The 19,830-nt window shown below is 43.2% G+C and overlaps 1 non-coding gene across 1 annotated transcript; it reads right to left on the reverse strand.

Moving 5' to 3' along the window:
* Window positions 1-10,965: 10,965 nt before the first annotated feature.
* Window positions 10,966-11,155, reverse strand: LOC139274405 (U2 spliceosomal RNA). The gene has a single exon (XR_011595467.1). It is a non-coding gene; the product is annotated as a U2 spliceosomal RNA (small nuclear RNA).
* Between the last annotated feature and the right edge of the window lie 8,675 nt (window positions 11,156-19,830).

Raw genomic sequence — 19,830 nt, forward strand, 5'->3', positions numbered from 1 at the left:
TCCACTACCAGCTCCTGCTGCCTCATGATGGCTAAGTTATGGAGCATGCAGCATACAACAGTGAGGTGACCGACAATCTGAGGAGAGTATTGCAAGTGGCCTCTGGAATGGTCCAGGCATCGGAAACGTTGTTTCAATATGCCAATGGTCCTCTCAGTGATGCTGCGCGTTGCAATGTGCGCCATATTGTATTGACGGTTAGCTTCTGTCCGTGCCACGCGTAGGGGCGTCATGAGCCAGGTGGTCAGGCCGTACCCTTTGTCTCTCAGTAGTCAGCTCTGCCCTTCTGGCTGCTGCTCAAACATGTCAGATAGAATGCTGTCGCGTAGGATGAACACATCATGGGTGCTGCCAGGGTATCTCGCATCGACTGACATGATGTGCTGCGTGTCGTCACACGAGCTGCACGTTGATGGAGTGGAAACCTTTTCTATTCCTGTACTGCTCGGAATCCTCCACAGGTGCTCGCAAGGCTATGTGGGTAGAATCAATGCAGCCCTGTACGTTTGGGAAGCCGGCAATCCTGAAGAAGCCCACAGCCCCCTCATGGATCGCTTGTGTGGTCATTAGGAAATTGATGAGGTCATTCCTCTGCGCATACAGTGCAGCTGTGACCTGGTAAACACAGGCATGTATTGCACGTTGAGAGATGGCGCACAATCTCCAGTTGTAGCCTGAAATGATCCTGAGGCATAGAAGGCAAGTGCAGCTATTACCTTCACTTCGACAGACAAGGCAGTTGGCGTTCTGCTTCTGGGCTGCAAATCTGCTCTCAGCATATCACAGATCTCAGCGACAACTTCTCTGGAAACGCAGCCTTTTGACACAATCAGCCTTGCTCATGTCCAGGTACGAGCGCCTGGCTCGATATTGCCGACGTGGGTAAGGTCTCCTGCTCATCAGCCTACAGGCTATGACGTTCCTGGTGCGGTGAGCTTTAATCAATTCTCTCCTATGCAGTGAATTGCTGGTGAACCATTGCATAATCCGTGGTGTTGACAATGCAGCACCCATTCTGCAAATTTAAGTTTCAAACTGGCTATCTGGCTGCCTCTCCCTGTCTTTTGCCAAATGGCCTCAGTCTCCCTCGCAGCTCGAAGGCTGCTTGCTGTGTCTTCGGCCGCCGTCAGCCACTGACGCCGCCCCTGTCTCCTACATGGAAGGAAGGCCTGCCTGAAGCACCGCAGCTCGAAGGCTGCTTGCTGCCGTTGTTGGGCTGCCGTCGAGTCACTGACGCCGCCCCTCAACATGGAAGGCCTGCCTGAAGCACCGCAGCTCGAAGACTGCTGCTACTTCACACAGGTCGGAATATTCAATATTTTGTCTTTTGCTTTGTTAATTTTTTTAGTCAGGATGGCTCTTTATTTGTATAAGTAAAACTGTTGAATGCTTGTAGAATTTAATTACTTGCCTCCCCCCACCCCCCCCCCCCTTTGTTCCCTACGTCTGATTTGTAAAGTGTAGGCAAGGTTTTTCTGAGCGTACAAAAATCTACATTTACTCCATTCTAAGTTAGTTTGGAGTAAGTTTTCACTGCCTAAACTTTCAAAACAGGTGTAAGTGGCCAGATATGCCCCCTTTTTGAAAAAAATCTGTTCCAAAATGAAACTGTTCTAACTGACTGACTAGAACTGGAGCAAACTAAATGCCGAGAATTGCAATTTCTAAGATAGTCCACTCCAAAAAAAAAAAAAATAGGGGCAACTCGAGCTGAAACTTGACCCCATTAATAGTAAGACCCATACTTGGCATTAATAAACTTAACTTGTATATTCTTTTTAATGTTTTGGCTACCAGTTTAACATTGGAACTAAGGTCTTCGTTTTAGTGACCCACTTGTTACCTGGTGCAAATGTTGGCAAGAGCTGACCTTTGAAAGAAATTATCAATATTGAATTTCAAAGATACTGGTATTTATCTTCGTGTGACAAACAGAAATGCTGTTTCTAAACTTTGCTCATCAATAGTTCATTGGAGAATTTTATGTAGCCATTCATCATTTAATCTAAAAATGAACCCACAATTTTGCCAGCTGTGGTGTATATTCATTGGGAGTGGGAAAAAGAACACACACAAATTCCTTGAATGGTTCAGCTGATTTTATATAACATGCATATTTTCCTCATCATCCCAATGTTGGTGGTTGTATGGTTGGAAGACGATACAAAAGTGCTTTATTGGAGAAGGTAGCTTCAAATCTCAAGGAAAGAGAAGTTGCTTTACTTTTGGCTGCTGTCTCTTTATATTAACTTGACTAGAAAGCATGCTATCACAGCTCCCATTTACACAAACTATTATTTTCTTTTCATATATTCTTTGGCTTCATAAAAGTATGAGATGGGTTTTTTTTATTTTAAATTTTTGATTCAGCATTCCATTCTTTTATGTTAGCCTCTGGTAATTTTAATAAGTGGAGGTGCAAAAATGTAGTTATGGAATGTCACTTCAATGATTATAGTGTGGTGTCTCAAAATGAAATGTGACTTCTGAATATTTTGTTTGGTGGTTTTGAACTCTTGCATGCTTCTATTTGCCAAAAGTGGCTGTTTGACTTTCTCCTCTGCTTGCCCCTTGCATTTGGATGGCTGGGTAATAAGTTTGTGCAGTGCTTCTTATTTTACACACCGTTACAGTGGGAAATAGGAGAAAACTACATGTTGGAGTACTGTATGTTTCCATTAGATTTGGGAGGTGATTTTGTAGTAGCAGGATATTGTTTTCCATTTGTTAGAGGTTTATTCTTTCTCCACCCAGATGGGAATGGAACATCTTGTGGCCTTCCTCTTTGTCCACTTCCATTCATTGACCACTGCAAAGTAATGTAATAATTACTTGGGATCCTCAAATTTTGGCAAAACACCCAAGACCCTCTTTTAGAAAATTTTTGGGTTAGTCAACTTTTTCAGTATTATCGCCACCTTGTTTACATTTGCTGTCTCCTCACACTTTTCCCAAGCTTAAAATTGAGGAAAAATATAATCTTTACGAAAAAACCTGCTGTTTAGATGGTTTTTTGTTGCAATTCAAATCTAGCCCAGTTGGTGCCCCCTCAAAACTTTTCCTCTTTGTGGCGTAAAGGAAAGGATTTGCATTTTATATAATGCTTTTCACAACTTTAGGATGTCGCAAAACACTTTATAGCCAATGATGTACTTTTGAAGTGTAGTTGCTGTTGCAATGAAGGAAAAAATGTCAGCCAATTTGTACACGGCAAGGTCTCGCAAATAGTAACGAGATAATGACCTGATAATCTGTCTTGGTGATGTTGATTGAGGAATACATATTGGGCAGGACACTTGGGAGAACTCCACTGCGTTTTTTTGAATAGAGCCATGGGAAATAGAAACATAGAAACATAGAAAATAGGTGCAGGAGTAGGCCATTCGACCCTTCTAGCCTGCACCGCCATTCAATGAGTTAATGGCTGAACATGCAACTTCAGTACCCCATTCCTGCTTTCTTGCCATACCCCTTGATCCCCCTAGTAGTAAGGACTTCATCTAACTCCTTTTTGAATATATTTAGTGAATTGGCCTCAACAACTTTCTGTGGTAGAGAATTCCACAGGTTCACCACTCTCTGGGTGAAGAAGTTTCTCCTCATCTCGGTCCTAAATGGCTTACCCCTTATCCTTAGACTGTGACCCCTGGTTCTGGACTTGCCCAACATTGTGAACATTTTTCCTGCATCTAACCTGTCTAAACCCGTCAGAATTTTAAACGTTTTCATAAGGTCCCCTCTCATTCTTCTGAACTCCAGTGAATACAAGCCCAGTTGATTTAGTCTTTCTTGATGGGTCTGTCCTGCCATCCCGGGAATCAGTCTGGTGAACCTTCGCTGCACTCCCTCAATAGCAAGAATGTCCTTCCTCAGGTTAGGAGACCAAAACTGTACACAGTACTCCAGGTGTGGCCTCACCAAGGCCCTGTACAACTGTAGCAACACCTCCCTGCCCCTGTACTCAAATCCCCTCGCTATGAAGGCCAACATGCCATTTGCTTTCTTAACTGCCTGCTGTACCTGCATGCCAACCTTCAATGACTGATGTACCATGACACCCAGGTCTCGTTGCACCTCCCCTTTTCCTAATCTGTCACCATTCAGATAATAGTCTGTGTCTCTCTTTTTACCACCAAAGTGGACAATCTCACATTTATCCACATTATACTTCATCTGCCATGCATTTACCAACTCACCTAACCTATCCAAGTCGCTCTGCAGCCTCATAGCATCCTCCTCGCAGCTCACACTGCTACCCAACTTAGTGTCATCCGCAAATTTGGAGATACTACATTTAATTCCCTCGTCTAAATCATTAATGTACAATGTAAACAGCTGGGGCCCCAGCACAGAACCTTGCGGTACCCCACTACTCACCGCCTGCTATTCTGAAATGTACCCATTTACTCCTACTCTTTGCTTCCTGTCTGCCAACCAGTTTTCAATCCACATCAGCACACTATCCCCAGTCCCATGTGCTTTAACTTTGCACATTAATCTCTTGTGTGGAACCTTGTCGAAAGCCTTCTGAAAGTCCAAATATACCACATTAAATGGTTCTCCCTTGTCCACTCTACTGGAAACATCCTCAAAATTCCAGAAGATTTGTCAAGCATTATTTCCCTTTCACAAATCCATGCTGACTTGGACCTATCATATCACCGCTTTCCAAATGCGCTGTTATGACATCCTTAATAATTGATTCCATCATCTTACCCACTACCGATGTCAGGCTGACCGGTCTATAATTCCCTGTTTTCTCTCTTCCCTCCTTTTTTAAAAAGTGGGGTTACATTGGCTACCCTCCACTCGATAGGAACTGATCCAGAGTCAATGGAATGTAGGAAAATGACTGTCAGTGCATCCGCTATTTCCAAGGGCACCTCCTTAAGTACTCTGGGATGCAGTCCATCAGGCCCTGGAGATTTATCGGCCTTCAATCCCATCAATTTCCCCAACACAATTTCCCGACTAATAAGGATTTCCCTCAGTTCCTCCTCCTTACTGGACCCTCTGACCCTTCTTATATCCGGAATGTTGTTAGTGTCCTCCTTAGTGAATACCGAACCAAAGTACTTGTTCAATTGGTCCGCCATTTCTTTGTTCCCCGTTAGGACTTCCCCTGATTCTGACTGCAGGGGACCTACATTTGTCTTTACAAACCTTTTTCTCTTTACATATCTATAGAAACTTTTGCAATCCGTCTTAATGTTCCCTGCAAGCTTCTTCTCATACTCCATTTTCCCTGCCCTAATCAAATCCTTTGTCCTCCTATTTGTATGCCACTTCCTTGGCTTTAATACTATCCCTGATTTCCCTTGATAGCCACGGTTGACCCATCTTCGCTTTTTTATTTTTATGCCAGACAGGAATGTATAATTGTTGTAGTTCATCCATGCGGTCTCTAAATGTCTGCCATTGCCCATCCACAGTCAACCCCTTAAGTATCATTCGCCAATCTATCCTAGCCAATTCACGCCTCATACCTTCAAAGTTACCCTTCTTTAAATTCTGGACCATGGTCTCTGAATTAACTGTTTCATTCTCCATCCTAATGCAGAATTCCACCATATTATGGTCACTCTTCCCCAAGGGGCCTCGCACAACGAGATTGCTAATTAATCCTCTCTCATTACACAACACCCAGTCTAAGATGACCTCTCCCCTAGTTGGTTCCCCGACATATTGGTCTAGAAAACCATCCCTTATGCACTCCAGGAAATCTTCCTCCACCGTATTGCTTCCAGTTTGGTTAGCCCAATCTATGTGCATATTAAAGTCACCTTTTACCGCCATCTGAGGGCAGACAGGGTCTTTGTTTAACGTAGCACTCCCTCATCCCTCAGTACTGCACTGAAATGTCAGTCTAGATTATGAGTTTATGTCTCTGGAGTGGAGCTTGAACCCATAACCTCCTGCTACTACAGTGTTAATTTTTGTAACTTTTTTTGAATTTTATGCAGACTTCTGTAGATTCCTTTGACTTTACTTAAAGACAGCATAAAAATGGTAGATATATGACCTTGTAATGATATACAGTGACAAGTAGTTTATCTGAACAACAATTATCCAAGCAAATTGGTTATCCAAAAAAATCTCGACCTCCCAATAGGCCTGTGAGAATAAAGATACTAATTTGACCGCAAATGTTTTGCGGGTCTCTGCTAGTTAGAATTAATAGGCAGTTATCCAAATAGAGCATTTTCCAAAACGTTTTGGTAAAATGCATCCAAATGTAATTACAAAGCTGAGCAGGTCACTTCCACAAAAGGTGGAAGAAAAGTGCAAAAATATTATTTCCTAAAGAAGTGGACCAATAAAGGACATTGGTGCATTAAGTTATACTGAACATTAGTAGTGGGGGTGAGAAGTAGGAAAATATCCATTTCAATTTAGAGGGAAAGTCTCTCGTGCTGGTTTGAAAAACCAATCTGTATGGAAAACATTAGAAAATATAAGGTACAGACTTGCATAATGGCTGCAGGAACAATAATTTTGCTGAAGTAGTTAGTTTCTAAGAGTTCAATTTTGGCCAGGAGTCTCAACATTTATTTTGGAGTAGGCTGCTTTTTATGGCCTAAGTTTTAAAAATCTCCAGTTTCCTCAATCAACTTGCACCAGCGTAACTCACTGAGTAAAATTTTTTTTAGGTTCGTTTTTCTTTCTCAAAAGGGGACGTTGCCAGCCACCTATGCCAGTTTTATTTAGGCAACTTTGGCCAGTTAATAGTTACTCCATTTCTACTTAAGCCAGCGTATGTGGCCACTTGAGAAAACCCTTGCGGAGAGTTAAAGAAATCGGCGGGATAGAGGCGGGAAGCGGAGAGGACCTGGACCAGAACCAACCAAGCCTTAGGGAACAGACTTGCAAAACCATCCTTCCTTTGCACAATTAAAATAATAAGAAATAAAAAATTAAAGTCCTACCTTCAGCACTCTGCCCGGGACTCTCAGAATGCATGCAGGAGAGCTCACAGAACTCACCGGCAGGCAGGAGAACTCACAGAACTCACCGGCAGGCAAGAGAACTCACAAATCGCACCGAGAAGCCACTCGGCCAGGGCTAGGGGCGGGGGAACTCACCGACCGCAGGAAAACTCTCAGAACTCACCGGCAGGCTGGAAAACTCACAGAACTCACCGGGAGGTCACTCGGCCTGGGCTAGGGGCGGGAGCTATCGAACTGGCCTGCATAGGGGCAGTATCAAGCCTTCAAAATGTTATCATTAAAATCCACCTTATTTCCTGCTTGGTGCTAGGAAAGGGAACAAAACTTCTTCAATTTGGGCATCCAGTGTCAGAAAAAAGCACTGCCTGATGGGGATTAGCAAAGTTAAATGGAATATAAATGCTTGTATTTTACCTTGATGTCATTTGGTAGCAGAAGAATTGCTGGGTAAAGACAAAACTCATTTCATTCAACCTCCTTATTAAAAGTCTTTATCTGTCTCTGTTCAGTGCTATGCCTCAGTAACCTTCCTCATGGGAGGAGCTGGGTATTGTTTTCAGAACAGTGCCTGATCTGTAATGGCCAATTGCCAACGCGCAGCGCTACTGCGCATGCGTGGACATCACTAATCTCCACTGCGCATGTGCAGATGTCCCGGCACATTTTCCAGCGCAGAACGCAGGCTCCACCCCCCCCCCCCCCCCCCCCCCCCCGAGTCGACTGGCCACGCTGCGCGACTGCAGTGAAAAGGCCAAACAGTGGCCAAAGTTGCAACATTTTTTTCCGGACCTACTTAAGAGGCGCAACTCTGGTAAGTGCACCGAGAAACTGGCTCGGCCAAAATATACCCCTGTTAGTTTATACAGAGCAGTTTTTATGTTGAATGCTTTAAACTATTTTTCTAGTGTTTATACAGTGTACTCTTATTCCAATTAGCTTGGATAATTGTTCAAATAAACTACTTGCCACTATACCCTTGCAAGATAGTATGTCTACTATTTTTTATGCTGTTTTTAAGTAAAGCCCAAGGAATCCACAGAAGTCTGCCTAAAATTCCAAAAAGTTACAAAAATGAACAGTAGTGGGAGCCATCTGTTATTTTGTAATCTTTCAGTACATTTTGCTGAATTTGATTTTGCTTGCTTAAGAGTTGTAACCATCCTTGGATGGTGCATTCTTATCTGGAGTAGACTGGTGCGAACAGGGCATGTGAGCATTTCAGATTATAGCAGATATCAGCAAAGAGCACTTGCAGTGCCTTGTGCTCACTAAAAATATGGCATAGCAGCTGATGCCCATAATGACCTTGATTAGCGATTGCCTAGAAATTTTTAACTAGGTAGTTTGATGTTGCGGGAACTTACCAAGCTTGGGTACACGGAAATAATTTTATCTTGCAGCCTTATAAAATTGCAGATTTCACATTGGGTTGAAAATGCAAAGGAGTAGGTAGCTGGAACTTAGCTATTAATCAACTTTGGTCCTAAACATTGAACAATGAATAAAGCGCTATGGTTCTAAACAAATGAGAGTAAAACCCCTCCTCAAAAATGCTTTATGGAGCTATAATTTTATATATGGCACACTGTAACCTTCATCTTCCTCCGAGGCTCTTTAATTTAATATGCTAAATGTGTCACGTGCAATATTGTCACAATAGATTTCTTTCTATGAGACACTTAACAAGTAACACATTGTCTGCTGAAGTTACCATTGCCATTGCACTGTGTTGTCAGTTGATTTGTGGGAGTGGCAGGAGAAAGTTTGTCAAACTGTTTTAACAGTATTGAGCCTTAGAATTGAGTTGATGCATTCTGTGAAATGTTTTACACAGGTCAATCCAGTTAGTTGTTTTATACTTGTATTAAAGGCTGCATTCCAATTAGACGGTAAGGGGAAAATTGGGCCAGACCAAACGGTACTTGTCCACAATTTTAATTATTTAAAAAAACACATGCAATGCCGTTCTTTAATTTAGATCCTACTCAAAAACCATGTGAGGCATCTATAGCAGAACACCATTACTGATGACGTTATTCTTTACTTTGACACTTAAATGCTGTGTATATTAAATACACTATTTTGAAACTTCAATAGCAAACTCAATTTACTCTGGAATGAGAGTGTACTGTAATGCTTGAAGCATGTTCACTCTTCTATACCCTGAGGAGAATTGTTCAGCAGCATGAAAACTGAAATAATTTTTTAAAATGCGTTTTGAACAAAGTAAGTTTCTAAAAATGGGGAATGTATTCCGGTAGCTATAGTCTTGCTTGGGAATGTACAAGTTAGTTGACTTGTTTGTTGTACCAGTCAAGTGGAGGAAGTGCATCCGGGAGGGCGCTGAGCACCTCGAGTCTCATCGCCAAGAGCATGCAGAAATCAAGCGCAGGCAGCGGAAAGAGCGTGCGGCAAACCAGTCCCACCCACCCATTCCCTCAACGACTGTCTGTCCCACCTGTGACAGGGACTGTGGTCGGGGCAAAGGAGTGGCAAGACTTCATAGAGGGGTGTGATTGGGGCCCAGAAGAGGCAAGGGCCCAGGGACAGCATTGGCCAGTCCACACTGCGATATGTGTGCGTACTAGGTCCATGCAGCAGAGCGAGTCTCCAGTCGTCTTGGTTAATCCTTGCCACTGGACCAAGACCTAGCTCTGTCAAGCCCATGTAGTGGCTGGGGTGCAATGGCCACCACGTTTTTTTTTTAAATCCACGCACCGGCATCTTCCACCCTTCAAGATGTAGTTCGGGACTTGGAATATCATTGAAACACTTATAACTCATCCCTTTTTGACGTGGAAGCAAGTCATCCCCGTTTCGAGGAACTCCCTCTGATGATGATGATGATGATGATGATGATGATGATTCTCGTATTGGACTGTTCAGTCATCAAATAACTTTTTTTTTAAAGAGTGGAAGCAAGTCTTCCTTGATTCTGATGGACTGCCGATGATGACCACCAGTCATTTGAAGACTACAACATCTGCTGATTATAAATATTTGATTTGCAGTTTATTTACCATATGAAACCAAACAGATATGATACTGGTTTACAAAGTGAATTGCATTTGGAAATGAAACCCCTGCAGTCCTCCAAGATCTGTCCTTTGGCCCCCTCCTCTTCCTCATCGACATGCTGCCCCTTGCTGACATCATCTGAAGACATGGGGTTGGGTTCCACATATATACTGACTATACCAAACTTTAGCTCTTTACCACCTCTCCATTGCCTCTGCTGTCAGACTGCTTGTATAACATCCAGTCCTTGATGAGCCATGATTTCCTCCAGTTAAACATTGGGACGTCCGAAGCCATAGTCTTCGGCACTTGCCACAAACTCTGTACCCTTGCCAGTGATACTATTTCCCTCACTGGCCACTGCCTCGGGTTGAACCAGACTGTTGACAACCTTGATGTTCTATTTAGAGAGGATTGCAACTGCACATACTTAAAGAAGCTAAGGAAGAGATAGCTATATACGTGGACAGCTAATGTTATTCCTAGATTCAAAAAGGGAGATGAACAAATCCAGTGAACTATAAACCAGTTAGCTTAATGTCAGTGTCTCACCTGTGACAGAGACTGTAATTCCCATATTGGACTGTACTGTCGCCTGAGAACTCACTTTTAGAGTGGAAGCAATTCTTCCTCGATTTTCAAGGGACTGCTTATGATGATGGTAGGAAAGATATTGGAATCTTTATTCAACGATGTAATTGAAAAATATCTAGAAACTGAAAAAGAATAGTCAACGCGGATTTCAAAAGGGAAGGTCAAGCTTCACCAGCCTTATTGAATTCTTTGAAGCAGTAAGAGATTTTTTTTTTTTTTATAAATTCTTAGCCAATCGTTCCAATTCTTTGTCAAATCACAAACGCCAGAGGTCACCTTGCACATGCCAAGGATCACTCTGCGCCAATGCTCTTAGCCAAAAGGCCTAGAGCCACTGCACCGTTCCTGGAAGTACTGCAATACCAGGTTCGTGCCATGGAGGTGGATGGGTCAGGTCCCCCACACACCTCCGTGGAGGTGGATGGGTCAGGTCCCCCACACACCTCCGTGGAGGTGGATGGGTCAACCCACCCCACCCACCTCCTGTTTCAAAAATGCAAGCATATACCTTCCTGACCAGGGAGAAACCACCAGGAGGTCATGGTGGCTGGTCAGGTTAGTTATGCATGATCTTAGCCAAAAGGCCGAGAAGCAAGCAGTAAGAGATAGAGTAGACAAGTAATGCAGTAGATGGAATATACATGAACTTTCAAAAGATCTTTGATAAGGTACCGCATAGTAGACTTGTCACTACGGTCAGAGCTAGTGGAGTCGGGACAAGTAGCAAACTGGCTGCAAAACAGAAAACCGAGAGTAAGTTTTCAAGGTATTTCATCAGACTGGTGGAAGGTGGGAAGTTGTGTTCCACAGGGATTGGTGCTGGTACCACTATTCACCATTTACGTAAATGATTTGGACTTGGTGGTAGAGGGGGGTGGGGGTTGGAAACGGAAGTACAATATCAAAATTTAAGGATGACACGAAATTGGGGGGTATAGTAAATACTGAGGAAGACTGTGATAAAATACAAGAAAACATTAACAAATGTTAGCTATTTTTTGCTGTTAATCTTCTCCAACCCTCCAAGAACTCTATATTCCTTTTGTGCATTGCTAAATCCCCTTGCCTCGCCATTGGTAGCTGTGCTTTTAGCAACCTAGTCCCTAATTTTGAGAATTTGCCTCCACCTTCCTCTTCTACTTTTAAGAGCCTTCTTAAAACCCACTTCATTGAGCAAGTGTTTAGTCACCCCTCCTAATACCTCCTCCTTCGAATTGGTTTGGATTTTTTTTCTCATTATGCTTCTGTGAAACACCTTCGGAATTTTTTTGCTGTTAAAGTTGCTACATAAATGCAAGCTGTTACTGAAATCGTATTGAACTCTAGTCTGTGCTGAAGCTACTCCCTGATCCTGTCAATGATCGCATCCTCTCATGAAACCAATCCTTCACTAAAAGATGGGTTTATAAGGTGAATATTGGTTTTAAAGCAAAGCTTATGGTACATGTATGAGAGGACTTCTTTTCAGGACTGTTCTATTTTTAGATTTGTAAGAGCTTTGACTCTGAAATACTCCAGTGAGCCTAGATCTGTGTTTATTTATCTACCATTATAAGGAGGCCCTTGATCATCTCACTAAGTGATTAAAGTTTTAAGTACATTACCATATCTCCTGTAGCATTGTTCACGATGAGTCAGAGGTTAAGCTGTTGCAATCTGGAATGCTTGGGTGTGGAAGTGGGGGAGGAGTGAATGTGACCACAGGATTTGGAAAGCAGTTTGAGAGATCTGTGCTCAGGCAGTGAAGTAAATTTAAAAAAAAAAATAATTTCTATTAAGTTTTCCTTGCCAAATGTAGGTAAATAAATAATTAATTTGTTCCCCTCTCATACCACAGTCATATGTAGTTTGCATAAATAAACAACCCTTTGAATATACTTTTTTTTCTTTTGTAGGTATCTTTGATCTAGTTGAAGTTAATTGACGTTATTTTGGTTTTTCTTTTATTATATAGACAAATCGGTTCTAGTACTCTTCCTCAGAACTCTGACCCAGCACCCTCAGGTTTGGCATAAAGAAATTACATGGCTACCTAGGTTGTCGCTATACTGCAGCATGATCCCTGTGAGAAAATGGGGCCTGGATTGGAATTGCTTCTATCTACTGGCTGAATTAGTGCGTTCTGTACCCAACTAACCTTCCTCCAGGTACACCTGCAATCCACCATCGTTGATGCCATCCTATCTAAACTCATTCCTCCATTGTATAATTAGTATTTCGATGCTGCCTCAGTCATCACTGGTGTGGCTCTGTGCAATTTCTCCTTGCTCCAGTTTCTCTGCGTTATCAACATGGTTTTGTAAAGGGCAGGTCATGTCTGACTATTATAATTGAATTTTTTAAGGGGGTCACTGAATTGGTGTATGAGAAGTGTTGTCTATACGGACTTCCAGAAGACACTTGATAAGGTTTCGCACGAGATTATCAGTAAAAATGAAATGCATGTTGTAATGTCTGTAAGCTTGTAATGTTTGTAGCTCCACACTGTGGATGTGGACGTATTGTGTACTGCAACTGCAGAGTTAATAAATAAACAGAACCAGGCAGATTTCGAAGGCTTCCGAGAGAGCTGCCTGCCATGAAGGAAGCTGTGTGCTGTGCGCTGTGAAGATATCACACATGTAATTGGAGGTAACCTTGTGATGTGAGTTGGTAATTAGTTGGTAGGTAGGAGACAGATAGTAGGGATAAAGGGAACATTCAGACCTGAGCCTTTAACCTCTTTACACTTTCTTCTCCCGCTTTTTCTCTTTCCCTCAATGGTCAATATCTTAACGTGTTGTAAAATTGTTCTGAAGCGTCTTGGGACGTTTTACTGCGTTTAAGGCGCTACAGGTTGAGCGTCCAAAATCCGGAGTTCCGGAATACTCCGGACCGATTGGTGGCAGGGTCGCCGGAATCCGTAAAATGTTCAGGAATCTGAACCTGCTGACCTCAAGGTCCCTTCGCTGCCCGACCTCTCGCCTCGCCTCACTGTCCCTCACGTCGCCTCTGCCCGACCTCCGGCCTCGCCGCCACTGCCCTTACCTCGAGGCCTCCTCGCTGGCCCGCCCGAACACCACCTCCGCGATGGACCTGCCCGACCAGCTCCTTGGCGGCGGGCCCCGCCCGAACACCTCGGCAGGGCCCCACTTGAACTCTTCCCCGGCGGCGAGGCCCGCCTGAAAATCACCTCGATGGGGCCCCGCCCATATTCTTCCCCGCTGGCAGGGCCCTGCCCGACGACCTCATCGCCTCATCACCCCCCCCCCCCCCCCGACGTTCCGAAATCCGGAAATACCCGAACCTGGGCTCGGCTGTTTCCGGATTCATGATGTCAGAAAGACGTTCCAAAATCTAGCAAAACCCAAAATTTGGAACGGCCTCGGTCCCGAGGATTCCGGATTCGGGACGCTGCACCTGTATATAAATAAAAGTTGTTATTATTTGCTGAATGTGACAGTGGGGTTCATCAAGAATCTGTACTGGGACCACAGCATTTCACCATATATATTAATGACTTGGAGGAAGGAATATAGAGTTGTACATTCGAAGTATGCAGATGACACAAAGTCATGAGGCACTGTAAGTGTAGATGGGAACAGAAAGTTACAAAGGGACATAGATTAAATGAATGGGCACAACTATAGCAGGTGGGGAAATCCACTTTGCATCTAAGAAAGTCAAATTGGAATGATTTCTAAATGGAGAGAGACTAAGAGCTGTGGAGGAGCAAAGGGATTAGGTGTCCATGTACACAAATCGCTAAAAGCTTGTGTACAGGTACAAATAGTAATCAAAAATGCTAATGGAATGTTGGTCTTTATCTCAAAGGATTGGAATTCAAAGGTGAAGAAGTGATGTTTCAGTTATACAGAGCCTTGGTCAGAACCCAGCTGTCATTTTGGGCACTGTATCTCAGGAAGGATATATTTTTCGAGGATGTACAGTGCAGATTCACCAGAATGATACTGGTGCTTAAAGGGTTAAACTATGAAGACAGGTTGCAGAAACTTGACTTGTATTTCCTTGAGTTTAGAAGCTTGAGGGGTGATCTAATTGAGTTTTTTTTAAATGATAAAGGGATTTGATATGGTAGATATGGAAAAACTCTTTCCTATGGTGTTGGAATCCAGAACAAGAGGGCATCATTTTAAAATTAGAGCTAGGCCATTTAGGAGCACATAGCACAATCATAAAGCACTTTTTCTCACAAAGGGCAGTGGAAATCTGAAACTCGTTCCTCCCAAAGGCTGTGGATGCTGGGTAAATTGAAATTTTCAAGGCTGCGTTATAGATTTTTGTTAGATAAGGTTATTAAGGGATATGGAGCAAAGGAGGATAACGAGTCGAGGTACAGATCAATAGAAATTTGGCAGATGGAGTATAATGTTGGAAAGTGTGAGGTCATGCACTTTGGCAGAAAATAAATCATAAAGAGCAAGTTATTATTTAAATGGAGAAAGATTGCAAAGTGCTGCAGTACAGCGGGACCTGGGGTACTTGTGCATGAAACACAAAAGGATAAGTTACAGATACAGCAAGTGATCAAGAAAGCCAATGGTATCTTGGCTTTTATTGCAAAGGGGATGGAGTATAAAAGCAGGGAAGTCTTGCTACAGCTATACAAAGTTTTGGTGAGGCCACACCTGGAATACTGTGTGCAGTTTTGGTTTCCATATTTACGAAAGGATATACTTGCTTAGGAGGCAGTTCAGAGAAGGTTCACTAGGTTGATTCCTGGGATGAGGGGGTTGACTTATGAGGAAAGGTTGAGTAGGTTGGACCTCTACTCATTGGCATTCAGAAGAATGAGAGATAATCTTATCAATATGTATAAGATTATGTGGGGGCTTGACGAGGTAGATGCAGAGAGGATGTTTCCACTGATGGGGGAGACTAGAACTAGAGGACATGATCTTAAAATAAGGGGCCACCCATTTAAAACCGAGATGAGGAGAAATTTCTTCTCTGAGGGTTGTAAATCTGTGGAATTCGCTGCCTCAGAGAGCTGTGGAAGCTGGGACATTAAATAAATTTAAGACAGAAATAGACAGTTTCTTAAATGAATAAGGTGTTATGGGAGCGGGCAGGGAAGTGGAGCTGAGTTCATGATCAGATCAGCCATGATCTTATTGAATGGTGGAGCAGGCTCGAGGGGCCATATGGCCTACTCCTGTTCTTGTATTTCTGTGCATCTGTCTCCTGGCTTTCTGCAGTTTCTCCATCCTCTACAGTCTGCTGTCCTCTTTGCTCTCCAGTAGTTCCCTTCATTCTCCTCAGTGCCAACCTTCCATGCTGACTCTGGACATGTCTGACCTTCCCTTGGAGTTATCCATCATGCCTCACAACTCTGAACTTGTCTGACCGTTCTCACTGATCCTGGTTCGATTGCTGGACTTGTTACCTCAGTTCCTGAAATTTCTACTGAGAACTTCCTTGCAATTCCTAGCCATCTTCCTCCTGACCATATAATTTGAGTTTTCCCTAATATCCACTCGTGTGCATATTGGCCACCTCCCTGGACCTGAACCCTTCTCTACTACTTCAAGTTGAGCCACTTCTTAGCCCTGTCCCACTGATGCTTCCTGTCCTTCCTCCTCCTGCCTTAGGTTTCCTACTTGCTTTTCACTTGTCATTTTTTTAACGAACAGCAACAAGCTCCTCCTGGTCGCCCAGCCCAGCCAACCTTCTGCTACTGTCCGAGGCTTGTCTCTTTTAAACATGCCAATAGTCTCCATCAGCTCACACCTTGGTATCCTCCAATGATTCCACTGTTATACTCATCGATGGCTCTTCAACAGCAGCAATCCCAACAGCTTTATCTCCTGCTCCTGGCAACCATCCAATCCCGATCATTTCCTAGGAAATAACCTCTTCCCAATACCCTTTCATCTTGCAACTGCCTCCTTCTAGTCCCACGAGCAGATCATTAATAACTTTCCCCCCCCCCCCCCCCCGCCCTTCCAAAAGGCTTGCTTATTTGTGAACAGCGCCTTTGCTATCCACCGTCTTAATATGAATGACTCAACAACAACAACTTGTACTTGTATAGCACCTTTAACATTGTAAAACGTCCCAAGGTGCTGCACAGGAGTGTTATAAGACAATTTTTTTTTACATCCTGGTACTGACAGAAACCTGGCTACTAGCAGTGATTCTGCCATTTCCCAGCTCGTCTCTGTTGCTTCCAGCGTTTCTTACTGCTCTTGACGGAGGAACGTACAACATGTCTGCCCATATATTTACCCTCCTTCGCACCATAACATTGTTCCTGATATTCCATGCTGCTGTGGACACCATGGGTCCAATGTTCCAAAAACCTGTGTAGCCAATTGCTGAGTAATTGAACTTGTGGAAGCAAGTCATCCTCATTCGAGGGACCGCCTATGATGATGATGATGATGATATTGAATGTATAAATGCCAAATTAAAATACAACTTAAATTTGACTTGTATTGTCAGCTATAGTAATGTGACCACTGACAAAGCTACGCAGTTGATCTCTGGTTATCCTTATTTCCGGGGAGACTAGGGAGCTCTGTCAAATTATGTAAATGCCTCTAGGGTCGGGAGTATATCTTTGTCGTGGACGGAAGTCTTGACTTGCTGAAGATGTGCCTCAATTCCGCAGTGGAATATCTACGCCAATATCTATCTTCTCTGAACATACCTGAATCCCCATTATCACTATATACTATATTTCATGTACAGCCCCACCTCCATTACATACTAAATTCTCATTTGCATACATTCTGTATTTTCATGGCACATTTTTCATCTAAATTAACTTAATTATTATTAACGTGGGAGAACAAGAAACCCACAACCTGCTATTAAATGTATAATTATGAATAGTTTGTGGCCTGGAAATTGAAGAATACCTACCTATTGCTCAAACCTGATTATTTATGATTGGGGTGCATTTTATCCTGACCACGGATAAAATATATAACTTTGCTCGATTTAAATTTTCATTGAACCTAACTTTGATCAAAGAAGAATAGAAAAGACAATCAAACAGAACATTCCTCATCTGAAATGCAATCACAAATTAACAATGAATGGGTCACCTAGTTACTTGTAGGATCCAGCGAAGTTTGGCACATTCCAATAGTGCCCCTCAGCGCAGTGAAATGACTGGAAATAACATGCATGTTGATGTGCTGGTTAGGCTGATTAGAATGCCATGTGTCTTCTCCAGAAATCTGGAGACCATTGCAACAAATGCATCAAACTTAATTGTAATGGAGTTCTGGAATCTAATGCACATATATGCCTTTTAATGCTTTCTATCTGTCCCATGATGGATAGTGTACTCCTTCAGGGATTAATAGCTTATTACATATTTGTCAGTATATTTGATTATTGTCTTTGCAAACTACCGCCCCATCTTCAACCTCCCTTTCCTCTCAAGTCCTTGAACGTGTTGTCGCCTCCCAAATCCGTGCCCATCTTTCCCGCAACTCCATGTTTGAATCGCTCCAATCAGGTTTCCGCCCTTGCAACATGTCAAAAAGGACATTCCCTGACCGAGGCAAACTATCCCTCCTTGTCCTCCTCGAATCGTCAGCAACCTTTGTCACAGTGGACCACTCCATCCTTCTCCAACGCCTCTCCACCATCATCCAGCTAGGTAGGACTGCACTCGCCTGGTTCCATTCTTATCTATCTAATCATAGCCATAAAATCAACTGCAATGGCGTCTCTTCCCACTCCTGCATCGTTACCTCTGGTGGTCCCCCAAGGATCTATCTTTGGCCCCCTCCTATTTCTCATCTACATGTTGCCCCTTGGTGACATCATCCAAAAATATAGCGTCCGTTTCCACACGCTCGCTGATGACACCCAGCTCTACCTCACTACCACTTCTCTTGATCCTTCCACGATCCGTAAATTGTCAGACTGCTTATCCGACATCTAGTTCTGGATGAGCAGAAATTTTCTCCGGTTAAGTATCGGGAAGACCGAAACCATTGTTTTCTGTCCATGTTATAAATTCTGTTCCCTAGCCACCGACTCCATCCTTCTCCCCAACATCTCTCTGAGGCTGAACCACACTGTTTGCAACCTTGGCGTCATATTTGACCCTGAAATGACCTTTCGACCACATATCTGCAGCATAACTAAGGCCGCCTATTTCCACCTCTGTAACATCGCCCGTCTCCGCCCTTGCCTCAGCTCATCCGCTGCTGAAACCCTCATCCACGCCTTTGTTACTTCCAGACTTGACTAGTCCAACACACTTCTGGCTGGCCTCCCACATTCTACCCGAAGTAAACTTGAGGTGATCCAAAACTTGGCTGCCCATGTCCTAACTCGCACCGAGTCCCGTTCACCCATCACCCCTGTGCTTGCTGACCTACATTGGCTACCGGTTAAGCAATGCTTCGATTTCAAAATTCTCATCCTTGTTTTCAAATCCCTCCATGGCCTCTCCCCTCCCCATCTCTGTAATCTCCTTCAGTCCAACAACTCTCGATGTCTGCGCTCCTCTAATTCTGCCCTCCTTTAAGATGCGCTTTAAAACCTATCTCTTTGACCAAGCTTTTGGTCACCTGCCCTAATTTTTCCTTATGTGGCCCGGTGTCAAATCTTTTGTCTCTTAATACTCCTGTGACGTGTCTTTGGACGTTTTATTCTGTTAAAGATGCTTTTTAAATACAAGTTGTTGTTGTATACAATTCTGGTAATAGGAAAGAAATCACCGTCCTTGAAAGGTATAGAGATGAATCGCTAAAACAATTGCAGGCATTAGGAGTGTAAATTATAAAAACAACAACTTGCATTTATATAGCTCATTTAATGTAGAAAACCCGCCCCAAATTGTTTCACTAAGCTGTAATCCGAATAGAAATGAGGAGAAATGAAGGAAGTTGAGCCTTTTGTTTAAAAGAAATAATCTACAGTAATTAAAGTTTTTACGATTAATGCAAGGGTTACATAAGAACATAAGAAATAGGAACAGGAGTAGGTCATACGGCCCTCGAGCCTGCTCTGCCATTCAATAAGATCATGGCTGATCTGATCATAGACTCAGCTCCACTTCCGCGCCTGCTCCCCATAACCCCTTATCGTTTAAGAAACTGTCTATTTCTGTCTTAAGTTTATTCAATGTGCCAGCTTCCACAGCTCTCCACAGATTTACAGCCCTCTGAGAGAAGAAATTTCTCCTCATCTCTTAAATGGGCAGCCCCTTATTCTAAGGTCGTGCCCTCAAGTTCTAGTCTCCCCCATCAATGGAAGCATCCTCTCTCCATCCACCTTGTCAAGCCCCCTCATAATCTTATAC

This window comes from Pristiophorus japonicus, chromosome 9 (genome assembly GCF_044704955.1).
Source record: "Pristiophorus japonicus isolate sPriJap1 chromosome 9, sPriJap1.hap1, whole genome shotgun sequence".
Lineage (NCBI taxonomy): Eukaryota > Metazoa > Chordata > Chondrichthyes > Pristiophoridae > Pristiophorus > Pristiophorus japonicus.